The sequence below is a fragment of the Cyanistes caeruleus genome, chromosome 5, assembly GCF_971803275.1.
Source record: "Cyanistes caeruleus chromosome 5, bCyaCae1.hap1.1, whole genome shotgun sequence".
NCBI lineage: Eukaryota > Metazoa > Chordata > Aves > Passeriformes > Paridae > Cyanistes > Cyanistes caeruleus.
Window position 1 is genome coordinate 57,913,337 of NC_141705.1, and position 15,024 is coordinate 57,928,360.

Below are 15,024 nucleotides of genomic sequence, written 5' to 3' on the forward strand. Positions count from 1 at the left end.
GTCTCCCTAAAATGCTCTTAACAGCAATAGCTGCAACATGGGTTTAATTGATTTTCATTTAAATAAAAGATTTTTATTTAAATATAGTTTTTGATAAAGAAGAAAGGAAATTCTTTCAGTGAAAAGACTGAAAAAGGTCCTATTTGACTAATGCCACAATGACTAATTCAAAATTATAACAACAAGAGAATTTTTTTATTAATTTTTTAGACACAGTTCTCACAAACCAGATACACACAAAATAATCCCTTGTCAGTGCTGCTTAAAGATATCCCTGGAAAATCTCTGTGTGGTGGACCAAAGTATGCATGCAGTGTCTGATAGCTTTATTAAATGCATAAAGAAAAAACTACAGAAGGATGTGCAGTGTGATATGACTGGGAGAAAAGAGATTTTTAGATTTCTCCACATTTTCTCTGCGAGGCTGTGTTGGCGGCACTCATATTAATTCAATTTTATAACTCTGTTTCTTCAGTAAATATTCAGTCCTGCTGTAACAGATGATCTGGGATTGCATTGGCAGAAGGAGCTCCAGCTTTCATTTCTTTTACATTCTGCTGTTGGTCATTTCAGGCAGCATTCAAGGAATGTGCATATGAAAAGGAAAGGCACTTCAAGCTTCTCGCTTTCATTTACATCACTGGAATGTGGAAGTAGTTTCAGAAGAGTCAGATGAGGCCCACGAGGCCTCAAGTCCTCGAAGGCTCACAGCAGCATCGAGTTATTCATCAATGCAACGGGTTCTGTGTGCACAGAGAGCCTCAGAGAGGCCACACTGCCACTCTACAGACCCAGGGAAAAGGCAGCCTGACAGAAGTCATCCTGACAGGAGGACTCACATCATGCCAGGAAGGATACAAGAAATAAAAAGAGCTGATCTCCAATCCACATCCACTCTTGGATGCTCCTAAATGGGTACAATATTCAGCGAGCATCTTTTGAGTAGTGGATACTTTTGTTTAGGGACACGAAGCCCATGCCCTGCAGGAACAACTGCTGGTGTTATCAACACCTGTGGACAAACAGCCCCTGCCTGCTGCCTCCAAGTACCAGGAATGCTCCCTGGACAAAAGTGCTACCCACAAGACCCAGAGTCACCAAGCCGGACTTGAGAAAGATTACACAGCTTGAGCACAGGTTAATGTCAGCATTTGGTGAATAAGAAGACACTTATACTTGAATGTTTACCCAAGAGAAAATTCTGTAATTTCTGAATTTCTGCCTCAAAGAAGACCAAGGAGGCAGCATTTCTGAATTTCCTCCTAATTTCCCACAAACCTCAGGGAGAAAAGATTTTGAACAGTTCAATTGAATGTAATAATACATAGAAATACATGAAGCTATCTACAAAAATAAAATGTGACATACAAATAATAAACATTAACTTTTTTTAGGTATCAAGAGTTTAAAGGTAATTACTGGAATTGTGAACATACTGACATCCAGAAGGGCTGTGCAAGATAATCCTGAGAAAAGAGAAGTAGAGATTTATCTGAGTTAACACCCAAAATAAAACCTCATTACTTAGAGCTGCTCTCCTGCCGCTGGAAGAAGCAACAAAGTAGAACTCATCATTACATTATGACATTTCTTTTAATGTCAGTTAAATGGAGGAGACTCCAGAGTTTCTCAATGGAGTTTCTTCTGCCCATACACAAACACACACACGTACTACTAAAACAAATGAATACTAAAAAGAGAGGAACCAATCATAAAAGATCCCTAAAAAAACCCATGGATGCCTGTCCCTCATTTTATTGCAATTTATTGCCACAGTTTCTCAGCAGGAATCATCTATATAGACCCAAGAGACCAAATGACATCTTTGTGAGTGGCTATTTATCTCTATCTCACTTATGTCAGGAAAATTTGTATTAAAAGCATAACAAATGATTCTTGAATTTGTAATATCTAATTTATGTGATATAACTAACTGCTCAGTGATATATTAATGTCAATCTCAGTTAAACTGGCCCAATTTCATTTCAGTTGCTACCAGAAATGAATGTCACCCTTACAAACTATATTCATTTTGAATGCATTGAGTATAATGAAGTACAGTGTTACCTTCCAAAACCAATTTACAAGGGTTTTAGTATATATATATGTGTTAGCACATTAACCTGTACCAGCTCTTCAGCCAGTGAGGAATTAAAGCACAAAGATTAACAAAACCAGAATGTAAAAGCTTTTCAGCTGTATCAGTGTGAGAAGGGAGAATGAATCTGTGAACCTTTTTGTAAAGGGGAGGGGAGTAGCCAAGACAGTGCAGTAAACACAGAGGAAAACACTACAGTTTGACAAAGGAAGGAGATGGCCATATTGCTGCTGGCCCTTCCTTGCCATTCTGGTTCATATCTGTTAACAGAGTTGTGTCTAAAAATGAATAAATTCTTGGAAGAGTGAAGTCACTTTCTGAGGGAAAGGCAAGGAAAATGTATCCTGTGCAGGAGGTGCAAGTGAAATATATGTAGGCAAGGAATGAGGAACACCTACAGAGAAGAAAGTGGGAGCCATGAAGTAAAACTCAGAGGCTTGAAAAGAGACTGTAAGACATGTAGCATGAAAGAAGGGAAAAAGAAATCTTACAGGGACAGGTCAGGCCAAAGACCAAGAGGGAGGAACATAGTTAAGAATAAGGAGAAATGAAGCATAGTCAAAGTCTATTTTGGTCTAATGTAATCAAGAATGAAAATAGATGATGTGGAGGATGAGTGAAATTTATAAAATTATTAATATTCAACAATTTTAAATAAAAGAATTTCCAGGTCTTAAAGCTGGGAATTTACAGGTATAAATTAAGCAAAAGGTTATCTCTTTTATGAGGCTGAGAAGTTGCAAGCCAGTTTCTATAAGATTTTGAATTTCCCTTGGTTTGCAGACAGATGGAAACTACTAAACTGAAGTCTTAATTTTGAAAAAAATTACTTAGATGTTTCCAAGCCTTTAAGCAAATTGTAATAATAATACTGAGGTATAGGAGCTTTTCTTGCATATCTGAGGCAGATAAATACTTAGATACTTCTAAGCCTTATTTAATGCTTCAAATACCTGCATGACATTTCATAACTGACCCTTTAGCTGAAAGACCAAGTTAAATACACATATCCAAGAGAGTGGGCCACAGTGATGGGTTTAGGATTGGGTAAACAAAGGACTTTTAAGAGCTGTCAAGATTTTCTGGAGTCCATAAAGAAAAGTTCAGTGCTTCTTTAACGTCAAAATCATCACTATTCCTTTCAAAAAACAAAAAACTTTTCCAAGTTGTGTTGCAATTTTCTATGACTCAGAGGGATTGTTGATATGTAGTAGGCTCACTATTGCTTTTATTTGAAAATGGTCTGTCACTGTTTTACTCTATGAAAGACCAATTGGTTTCAGGTAGAACACCAAGATATGAAAATAAAGTTAAATCTCTGTCTTAAAAATTAATATGCCCAGAAGCAATAAATGCTGTATGCCCACTGCAGCCTTAGTTTCCCTGCAGTTACTATCTCTTCTGTCTCTTGAAATGACCCCCATGCCTTTCTTTTTGTACACTCATTTACACAGTTGCTGGCCCAGTGTGTGCACTTCATCAGTATCTTAGTTTGTAAGGGATCATTTACTGAACAGGGTTTCAGAGGCTGTGTGCAAATGTTTACAATCAGTGAGAGCATACAAATACAATGCATTGCCACCATTTATTAAGTGACTTCTAGAACCAGATCAATCACATTTTCCTCTATGAACATGATGCAGCAGCAAGCATTTGCCCTGTCCCACCAACTGCAGAGAAGCTAATTTTGTTTTCCATTTTATATTACATTTCAGGGAGCATGTGGTGACTAAATTTCTTTCATAGCTTGTGCTAAATGTTTATCTCATGAAGGCTTACAAAGAATAAGAAACAAGCAACTCTGTGGCTGCTCCAGTGTCAGAGTAAGCAAAGAAACCTTCACTGTCCCCCAATCAGACTTACATTTTTTGCAGACTTGTCCCCTCAGACCACAGGTTTTCCACTAAACTTTGCACACCAGTCTTGGACGTTTCCATTCTTGGCTCACATTCACGGAGCAGAATTATTTAGACAAGCTCCAATTTCTCCACTTTGGAATGGGAGGGAAATGTGTGGTGCTGCCAGGAAGAAGATTATATCTTTGTTTTGGTGGAGGTTTCAGGCTCTTCAGAGAGCCTCTGGTTGTGGCTGTCACTCTCTGCCACACTCAGAGGCTTTTTTTATTGTCCCTGTCAGTTAGCAGCCCAAGGTTACTGCCAGCTCTCTGTCAGTGCTTTGATTTTTGTCAGCTATGGCCAGGTCCTTTTAGTTATCTGCTATCTTTTCAGCTTTGTTCAGCCTGAGCTCTACTTGTCTACTAATTAGCTCTTTGGAGATTTCCCTTTTAAAACTCACTATCACAGAGGACAGGAACCGTTCAAAAGTTTTGTGCTTCATAGAAATTCCATATTCATCCACATCCCATACAGCCATCTTTTTAAAATTAAAAGTGGCAGGTCAGGCCAATTTAAGGTATATAAGCAGCACAGCTTGTAAAAAGATACCTTTAGGTTCTTGATCAGGTATGTAGATGAATGACAGAAAAAGAAAAAAAAAAGGTTTCCACTGAAAGGACCAAGGTGTACAAATAAAAAAGAAACTATCATTCTGTGTAACATATTCTCATTTTCTTTATCTTCTGGTGTGCAAATATTGTGCTAGCTGAATATAAAAGTAGCACAACTTTAGGGTACAAAAAAAAAAAACCACACTGTAACAACATCAAGAGTGGTCTTACATCAAGGAGGGCCCTGAGGATGTCTTTGTTGTCAACTTCAGAAGAAAAGAGAGGAACAGAAGAGGAAACTGGCAGAAGGAATAGATGCCAAAGAGAACTCAAAGGATTAGGTCCGGGTGAGGTGATCGGTATTCGAAAACAGTCTGCCTTCTGGCTCTGATCTAAGGGAATAGGCTGGCAGCAAAGCCAGAGGGCATAACAGCACAAACACACCTTCAGCACACTGCTGGAGGCTTGCCTCAGTGCCTTAAAAATTGTGGTAGCAATTAGAAATAAATGTATATAGGAGCAATAGGCAAAAGTGCTCTATTTATGAATAAAAGTCCTCTTTTTACATAATACTTGGTCTACTCACATCTTCTTTTCCTTCTTTTTTGACACTTAGCACGTTTTTCTTGTGGTATCTCATCGATGCTGTAAGTTGCGCCTACATTGCACTTACATAGTGTTAATGCCTGGAAGATGAAAGTAAAAACCTTTGAATATATTAATGCTATAACACAGATGTCTTACTTTTTATACTCCTTTTTTAGAAATATGGTGTGGTTAATAATGATGCAGATTGTGCTGGATGGATGAGCAGATGAAACAGGGGAATACAGATTAAATAAAAATTTCTTCAAAGCTTACGTTTGCTTCATAATTTAACTTCTGTACTTGTCATGATAGTAGTAGCTAGGTGCAACTATGCATAATCACATTGTTCTAAAATATCCTGGTGAAACAGAGCAAACTTAATCTAAACAGCACTGCCACACTTGTTCAGATAACTGGGGGAAAAATGTAATTAGGAGATGTCAGCTTGGCTCCATGGATGATGATAATTACAAATCTACAGTTACAATAAAATATACACAAATAGTTTTACAGTGGAGAACCAAACATTGCCACGGAAGGAAAGGCTGCAAAGAGACAGTGGAAGAATCTGTCCAGACTTCCTTTTAGGATACAACATCTCAGGTACTTTATGCCTGATTTCTTTTTTTTCTGCTCTGATATTTGTCTTACGCATAGGGCATAAGAAAGAAACACAGATTTGGCAGCTTTTGCTTTGGTAATGGGAAAACTCCCTTCTCAGGTCACTGCCAACCTGGGTGATGTCTGGCCAGCATGTGCTGACTCCAGAGCACTCACAATTCTGAGAGCTGTTTTTGTTTTTCAGAGCTCAGGTTTTCAATGGCCTGGGTATTAGAAGGAGTTGCCAGGATCATTCTTATTCTTTGAACTCATTGTGCACATGGGGTCCTTTGCTGCTGATGTTTGGCCAGACTGACAAATCAACAAACATTTAGTTGTTTCTTGTTCTCATCGTTGGATGTTTCCAGCTGCTTTTAAAACTGTCTGCTGGTAGATTTGTAGACTTTACACATTTTTTGTATTTCTTGCATATTGAACATTTTCGACACATTTCACTACAATATTGTAACTCTGCTCTTTTCAAGGTTCAACCATAGTGTTTACCTTGTTGGATTAATCTAAACTGGGACATAAAGGTAACATAGATATTTCAGCTGCATGCACTGAAAATATTTTGATGTCACCTCCTACTGGTTTTAAGAAAATTCCGACTAGTCACACTTATTTTCAAACAGAATTGCAATTGTCAAATGGCAAAATTGAACTGACCAAATTTTGTATTAAAAAAGCCAATTCATTAATTATTTGCATTCTGTTGATAACAGCTGTTTTTATATGAAAGCTGCCTGGTGTCCTTTTTGGAGCAGCAATGCTGCAGACACCTTCTCATTGGCATCATGTCTTTTGTCTGTCCCTGCCTTCTGAATCTCGTATTTGTGCATGGAACACCCAGTCACCTGCTCCAGGGTGATACACAGCATGCACCAAGTTGAAGCAGTTGTGTCTCCATTGCATCTTTGTTCCACTGACTACTTAAATGCTTGGGAGCAATTTAGTTCAGAAAACTTAGGGATGTTAAAAGCCTCTCAGCCTGCCCTTCGTCACTAGGAGGAAGACATACTTCAGGTATGGGTGGCTGTCATGTTCCTTTAACCTTTCCAGGTTTAGGGAATACTCATAACAAAGAGCAAGTGACCCCTGCATAACACTGCTGGCAATCATTACTTCCCTTGTTTTTCCTTTATTTTAGTTATGCTTCCTAAGCTTGCTTGTAGAAGCAAAAGGATGTTGCAGACATGATCTACCTTGAGTTTCTGCTAACTTCAAATTACTAGACCTGAGCATCCTGATCACCAGGATATTTATCACAAGAAGCCTTCTTAGCACATTTGGCTGGTAGCATTAATATTCTTCTACAGAAAATTTAATCCACATTGTCTCTCAGCCTTCCATTTATACTCTGATGTGTGGAGATTAAGGTAAACAACTGCTTGTTTAATACAAAATTGCCTGTTTGCCAGACTATGCTTTTCCAGTCAATTCAGATATGATTTCCTCAATTGCAGGCATTTGTTACTCAGCTTATCTCAGTATCATCCTATATAATTGAAATGCTTTATGCAAATGGATTTTTTCATTTTTCTCACCAGATACTGCTTATCATGCTGCTTATCCAAATCAAGGGCTGTATTTTCCACTTGCTTATAGTGATAAAATGTAATGCATCAAGTGAATAATTTTATTTAGTTCTAGCACGTATCTGATGGACAATACAGCCCTTGAAGTACCTCTCAGTAATCTCTCAGTTTTGTTCCAAGGTGAATATTTCACTTTGACCAACTGTATTTCTTCTTCTGTGTTTGTTTTATGCGTTGTTTGCTGTATATAATAATTGAGGAAATGTAGTATTATAATAATTGAGGTAATGCATACCCTGCATTTGAATAGTGATTCAGCTGGTCAAAACCAGCATGAGGGTTCATTGCCACTGCATTTGTAGCATGTTTGGGAATCTTTTGAGAAATGCCTCATTGGCTGGGCACTGGTGGATTGGCTGTACCGGGCAGCAAGAGAAAGAGAGGGCACGCCAAGAGAAGCAATCACTAGAAGCACATTATTGTCAAATTTAAAAGAATCAGTTCATACTGAAATGTGTTCCTAGGAAAGGAGAATGCCTTTCAGTAGGGATATCTGGCCATAATGATTTAAAAAGGTACCTTCTCCAAAAAACAGAAGTCTCTTACCGTGATCTTGAGACTGGCTAAAGATCAATACCAGTAAAAGAGAGAATGCAATGGAAATTTAATTGACTGAAACTGATGTCAGAAGTAAAGTTTAACTAGTGGACAAAACAATGGTGGGTGCTCTATGCTGCTTCTTTTCCATATCCATCCCACCCTCCCTGCGCGGAGTAGCTCTGGAGGATGGATACACCAGGAATTGTAGCTATAGGAGCAACTAGAGGCCTGTACCTCCCAGTTAAGGTTCATGAAAAGTTCATCAAGCTCAACAACATCACACTTCTGCTGAAATAAAATTCTTCCTACACTCCTGGTCACAATGAAAAATTCCAGAATATGATGTAAATATGAATAAAGTCATGATACCTGCCTATGTTTGCAGAGAGCTGGGTTACTATTTGTGTGTGAGAAGCTCCCATAGGCAATATTTCATGTTGTTTTCCTGCCACATTTCAAGTTCAATATGGACCTTTTACTAGGTACAGGAATATCTCTCTAGAAAAAGGAAGGGCAGACAGAACCATGCTAACACTAAACTAATTTTCTTCCCAAGGACTTAATTAAAGAGACAAGATTTCTTCAGGACTTGAACAAACACTAGAATTCCTAAAATCAGTTTTTACAGTGATGTAAGTGCTAACATCCCTACTTTACAGAGAAAAAAAAACCAAGACAGAAACATTTTTATTGGTCTTGATTTTAGGCCCCTTGCATTTTGGGTCCATATTTTCTCTTTCTGGTCTCCTCCTGTGCTCCTTCTTTGTCTAAAAGATATTGGCCTCTCCCAACTGCAGCTCAGAAGAATTCTGTCAATTCTTATTGTCACAGAAAACTAAACCCAAACTATATCAGGTAGAAGTCCAAGTATTAAAAGTTTCAGAGCAAGAAACTCTCAGCATCTTACTGAGGTCTTTGAGATTTGATTTCCTCTAGCTCAGCACTCCTGCACCAGAAATTCACAGTGCTGCCAGCAGGTATCTATGTGAGTGCAAAAAAAAATCTTTTATAGAAAAGGCCAAAGGCCAAACAGCTGCTGCATAAATGCTTTGAAAGTCAGGCTCTGCAGTGGTGAGTGGTTATGGGGACATCTACAGTCTCTCAAATAGACAAGAGCCTACTTTGTTCATTCTCTGGGCTTTCCAGGCATGGATCACTCCAAGCTAAAATCCTGCAGCCATGGTCAGTGCTTTGATGAACCTGGGACAGTGGGCCCTGCAGTGAGGACCAGCATTACAAAAATGGGATTATTTGGCTTTAGCTGCCCAGGCTGCAGCCAAGCCTCACGACATCCATTTACAAACACTTCAAAGACTTATCATAAGCATCATCTATTGCCTTACTCTCTTGGAAATAAAAAAATATAATGATACAGAAGTTTCTTCTTCCTCCTCTCATGGCTGGTTTCACACATTTTTGCTCCTTACAAAATCGTACTTACGTATTTTTTTTTTCCTAAAAATTATTGTTTTATTTTTTCAAAGAATGAAGCCACCCTACAAAGCAAAGGGTCCTGTGGAGAGAAGGCAGAGCAGCAGTTTAGGAAGCTTGGGAGTTTTCCACATCACCTTTTTTTTCTGGCTGTGAGTGCAATGAAGTAATTGAGCTCTGTGTAATTAATAAAATTGGAAATTTACATAATGTCTGACTCTTTATATGCTATGATACATTAAAAATGGTAATTCACCTGATTTTTACTAGGTACTGCTAAGATGAAGTGACAGCTTTCCTTCTTTTGAGCAGTTAAAAGAAGTGCCTCAGTAAATGCAGTCTATTAAGTTCACTGTTTTTTAATTTCTTAAATCATTCAAACCCCACTCACGTGGCACTACATAGCAGGCAATACTTTCATTATTTTGTTTTTGTTGATTTGGTAGATAAGGAAGGGAGTCTCTCTGTATTTTTGAAATAGCAGCAGGAATTAAAAGCTTTACAGTGGCTCTTGTGTCAGAAACTAAGACTCAGCATAACTGGAAGCTGAGACCCCCACATTCTTTTCCTTCTAGACCTGTTTCAAAAGTTATTTATGCTGTCACAGAGAGTCTGAAAGACAACTGTGAGGTTAGTGGAGACCTTTAAGTTTATAAGTAATCATCTGTAAGTGATTACTTATAGAAGCTGTCTACATGTGTAGATAGGTGGTGTGCTGATTTTGTCATTCCTTTCTTGCTGTCTCAATCCTTTCTCTTTTTGGGAGAGAACCGTCAGATCCCTAAAAATGCCATCCCATTTTTTAACAACTGAACTAAATTAACATTTGCCCTGACAGGACAAAAATCCTGGTGATATCAGGCAAAGTCATAGGGACAATATAGGTGGTTGTGTAGAAGGGTTTAAAGTCCAGAGGAACTGAGAAGAGGAAAACAAGCTAACAGGAGATAATCCCAAACTAAATGGAAACAATTAATGGAAGTTGCTAGGAGAGAAAAGAAAGGAAAGTCGAAAAGTGAAGAAATTAAACATAAGAACATCCATCTGTTTTTATTTAGGGATGCTATACCTATGTTATACTGTTGCTCTAAAGAAGAATTGAGCTTGTTATCAGCCCTGCAGGACTGGTGCATTTCCCTGTCAGCTTGGGGTAGGTGAGCAGAAGGGCTGTGAGCTGTTGGCAGTGTGAGATGGGGTTTCACCTCCAGCTTCTGCCAGAAATGAATAGGAAGTATTCTCCAAAATGCAGGTCTGAAATGTATTGCTTGAAACAAGACTAGAAATATTCCATTTCCTACTCTGTTATTTAACCTACCTATCTCCTGCTTCTAGACCAATAGATAAATGGCATGTAAGACCCTCAGCCTAATGCTAATTCAAAATTAAACACTGTCCAGCCCATAGCTCTGCCAGAGAAATTTAACATGCACTTTGAAGGTGGAAGAGAACACACCTCTTATGCTGATTAGTAAAACATACAGGGACTTATGTGGGGGATCAGCAAACAAAATCCTACAGAAGTAGGAAAGTAAGCAGGGCATAACCAAAGTATGCACAGTTTTGTCAGTGTTCAAGGAACACAAAAACTAATAATCAAAATGATATTTTACTGTTCTTGTGCCAGTTCTCAGTAGCTCCTTAATCCTCACCTTACTCAGGAAGAAAGGGATTTTTGAAAGAGAAAAGGGCTCAATTATTTTTCTAACTAAAAAATAAAGAGAACCTAAACACTTTAAAACTAATCTGGATCACCTCCCATGCGTTCCAGCTGCATGTCCTTCTCGTGGCAGAGATGTATCTTCCTGGGCAAAAGAGCCACATGCACAAGAAGGCAGAGGAAATCTCAAGACTCATATTCATAGAATATAGGTATTTAGTATCTTCCATATTCAGTTCAGTTGCTACACAATTTCAAAAACATTTTTGTCTCTCAGACAATGTAGTGATAGATGAGAAGGGTGAAGAGTATAATTAATAACAAGTAGGATATATAAAAACACAACTTGCAGCATTGAGTTTCTACCTGGTCCCTTTTGGGCTAAGCTGTTTGATCAGCTTCCCTCAGTCTCTGTGGATGTCCTTATACCACTTTAATTGAAGGACCCCTGTTCTCTTTTTATTTTTGCTCTATGAAAAATGCATTGGAGATGTCTTATAATGAACTTTGATATGGTGAAATGATAATAATGTCCTAATTATATATAAAAATGTAATTACACTTGCTACTATTATAGAAAAACTCCCTTTATAATGAAGTGTTATGTTAGAAAAAAAGATTTCATTACAGCTGGATTCCTTTACTTGTTAATTTGGCCTGTGATTCATCGCTTTAATATTAAAAAAAATTTCTAAGCTACTTTTGATGTTTCTCATTTATGGTTCATTTCTCCGCTATGGCACCTTAAGATGCCAAAAATTACAAACTTATTTAAGATGTACTTAAAAATGCACTAGTTCTTTAAAAGGAAAATCAGGAAAAAAGGAATAAGGTTCTTTCTTCTGGTGAGAATATTTTATAACAGAACATGGAACCAGGTTAAATACCATGGCCACTTTCTCACTGACCAGCTGCCTTTGTTATTAAAACTTACTTTCTCAGCATATTATTAATGGTAGTATCAAATAGTGAATATTGGTCAGGAAAGGAAGAATAGTATTAAAACAGATAATTTGGAAAAATTGGTTCATTGAAAGAAGCATCCAGCCACTTCTGAAAGCTGCAATCAAGTGACAGTCCTGAGCAAAAGTTAAAAAAAAAAAAATTTAAAAATTAAGGAGAATTAACATAATGTGATCTCAGGTCTAGTTTGACAAGATTGATAATGAGTTCAGAATATTTTCCCTCCTGTATCATGAAAAGAGTACTTCACATGTTTTTGTGTGCCAGCAAGTTTCCCACTGCATTATAAGGTAGTTTGCAAACAATCAGTTGGTGAAAAGCCAGCGGGGGAAGGTGCTGATAAGGCAGTGATTTACTAATGATTGAAAAAAAGAACAATCATTTTAATTTTAGATTTCTCAAATCTACACAACATAACTTTGAGGTGATAGAATGTTTAACCAATTACACTAAACTACATAGCCAATATAAACAAAAATATCCTAAGATTGTTTTTATGTAAATAAGATGTTTTAAATGTAGATGATTTTTTAACAAAGCATACATCCTGGCTTCTATCAGATGCCCAAGTGAAGGTTTTTTGTTTCCTTTTTCATGGAATACTCCAGATCCTATCAATTTACTCTTTCCTCCTCTTTGTGGAGAAAGGTGGCCTCACTAGAGGAGGATGCTCCCCACTAGCCAGTAGCTCTGAGGGCTCCAGCCCTTGGTGCAGTGGGTAATGGTTCTACCTTGTTACAGAATTATGAGGAAGAGATCCAAGCACCTGAAAGCTGCTCTGTATGGACACCTAATGGAAGATATTTCTTTTTGCTAAAACATTGCCTCATTTCTGTCTTTAGACCGTTACAGCTGTAACACCACTGATGATAAAATCCATTTATCTATAGTCAGAGCTGAAGTATTCTGTATGATGCTTATACTGCTTATATACATACATAAGTGGAGAGCTTATCATGCTCTCCACTCTTGCTCCCTTAACAGAAACCTGTGTGGAAATGGCTTCCTGCTCTCTTTACATCCATATACTTCTGCCAGTCAGCAAATCACGGCTGAAAGGCTCTGAAGGTCTGTTTCCTTCTGAGTGCAGTAGTGTGTCTGGCATGTCTTCCTCACGTTATGCTCTTGCAAAACTGCACAAGGTAAGAGACTTAATCCTGTAAAGGTTCTTACACAGAACATCTAGGTACCAAGAATTTTAGTCCATATAACTTTTCTTGCTTCATTTTGCTTACTTGAATAGAGATCCAAGAACTCTTACTGTTTAACAAATGTGGAAATAAAGTGAATTTGAACATAAATATTCTAACTTAATTGAGACTTTCCATCTACGTGGTTTTATCTGCATTGGTCAGGTATCACGATACAAGAGCAGGTAGTTCTTCCAGAGTATCCTTTCAAAACACCCTCCCAATGAGTTCTTACAGCAGGACTGCATAACACTCTTAGTGACTAATTTCTTCAGCCAGCAAATCAGATTCTCATCTTACAGTTCTGCTTATACAATTCAGTCTGTGGAAATAATTGAAATGAGACCCTAAACCTGGAAGGCTGAGAGAGGAAGAGAGGAAGAGACATGCCCAAGACCATAAGAACAAGGCACCAGTAAGATCAGGACACAGGCAGATTAGCAACAGGTTGAGCTGTAATTCCAGCTGTTGTAGTGGAACAGCTCATTCCTTTTCCATTTAAAAGCCCCTCAGCCCATTTTCAAAATCAGCACAAGTGTTTGTATGTCTCATAGCATAAATTCTGAGAATATTTTTGGTTTTGAAGTTGGAGAGTCCAGATAATTAAAGAAAAATGAGATCAAATTAAGAGGTGACACTGAATATATGCATTCCTAACCTACTACTGCATTCTCTAGCACTATTCTCCCTTCAGAGAGAAACAAAGTAATAAAATCAGCAGGGATGTGAGGAAGGGCAGGATAGAGACTTTAAAAATGAAGCAGCAGCTGTAGTCTGCAACAGGGCAGCAAGTGTTGCCAAGGAGATGCAATCTCATGCACTGCCACAATGCAGAATTCCCACCAATTTTTTTCTCCTCTGTCAAAGGAGCACTCACACAAGTAACAGCAGATGAAGCAAAATTGATTTTGTAGAGGAAAACTAGTTACAATTTTAATCACAGAAGACGTTTGAATTAATAAAAAGGCATATTTTTCTCTGTTCCCTTTTCAGCCTTTTGCAAAGAGTGTGTTGGGATTCTTCTGATGTTTAGGTAGAGATTTTTGAGTGTTGTTTCTGATCATTCTAAAACAATTGGAAAATGAAAGCTTTACTTTCAGTTTGGTTAAAAACATAGGGAAACATTTTAAGAAATGCCTAGTTCAGACTTAATTAAGGCACAGCCTATGGAATTTCTGATGCCAAACAGATATTCAGGGTTGGACAGAGTCTTGTCTGCCAACTGTGCTTTCCAGCGGACCCTTGCAGCACCTACCCCAACATATTGTGTGGTGGCTGCACTAATGGGGCCCTGGCAGGGCTACAGAGCTCAATAGCCATTTAAACTCATTTACTGACGGCACTTCTCTGGCATTCAGAGATGCTAATGTTGACGTACCAGGCAAGCATTTCTCCTGTTAGCAAAGCCTCACACAGCAGAGCAATCACAGCCATTTTTGACAGAAAGCACACCTTTGAAGGCTTTAAGATGCTTGCAGCCTTTAAAAATTTCATTCTAAGCTAGCCAGTTGCAAGATATTTCAAAAGCTTAAGCTTCCCATGATCAAAGGCGCTCCTGAATCACACTATTATGTTCTCCTCCTTAAATCCTGTCTGCTTGGCAGTGTTGGTGAGGAATTCGGCAATTTATTGCTCCTACTCGTGAAGCATATTGAAACATGCAAACTGCATGCACAGAGCTCCTCCACAGTGTAACATATTCTGTTGACATCTCAGGATGTGACAACACATAGCAATATTTTGAGAAAACCAGATTGCTGTTTATCCCACCACTTAATTTAGAAAGCGGAAAAGTGATCAATGTTTAGTAATAGCATTGTCGGCAAGAAAAACATGTAGGTGCCACTTTGTAGTCATATATCTTGAAAGTAACATCTATTTGAAAATAAAATTGGGGACAAAATTTTCAGTCT

The 15,024-nt window shown here is 38.1% G+C and overlaps 1 long non-coding RNA gene across 3 annotated transcripts in view; it reads right to left on the reverse strand.

Annotated features, from left to right (window-relative positions):
* Window positions 1-173: 173 nt before the first annotated feature.
* Window positions 174-15,024, reverse strand: part of LOC111928840 (uncharacterized) — a 36,219-nt gene continuing 21,368 nt past the window's right edge. For all 3 annotated transcript variants that reach the window (XR_002864333.2, XR_002864334.2, XR_015286883.1), the window contains exons 3-4: window positions 5,131-5,230; window positions 174-4,116 (exon numbers count right to left, since the gene is read on the reverse strand). This is a non-coding gene — a long non-coding RNA (uncharacterized LOC111928840). The remainder of the gene's footprint in view (window positions 4,117-5,130; window positions 5,231-15,024) is intronic.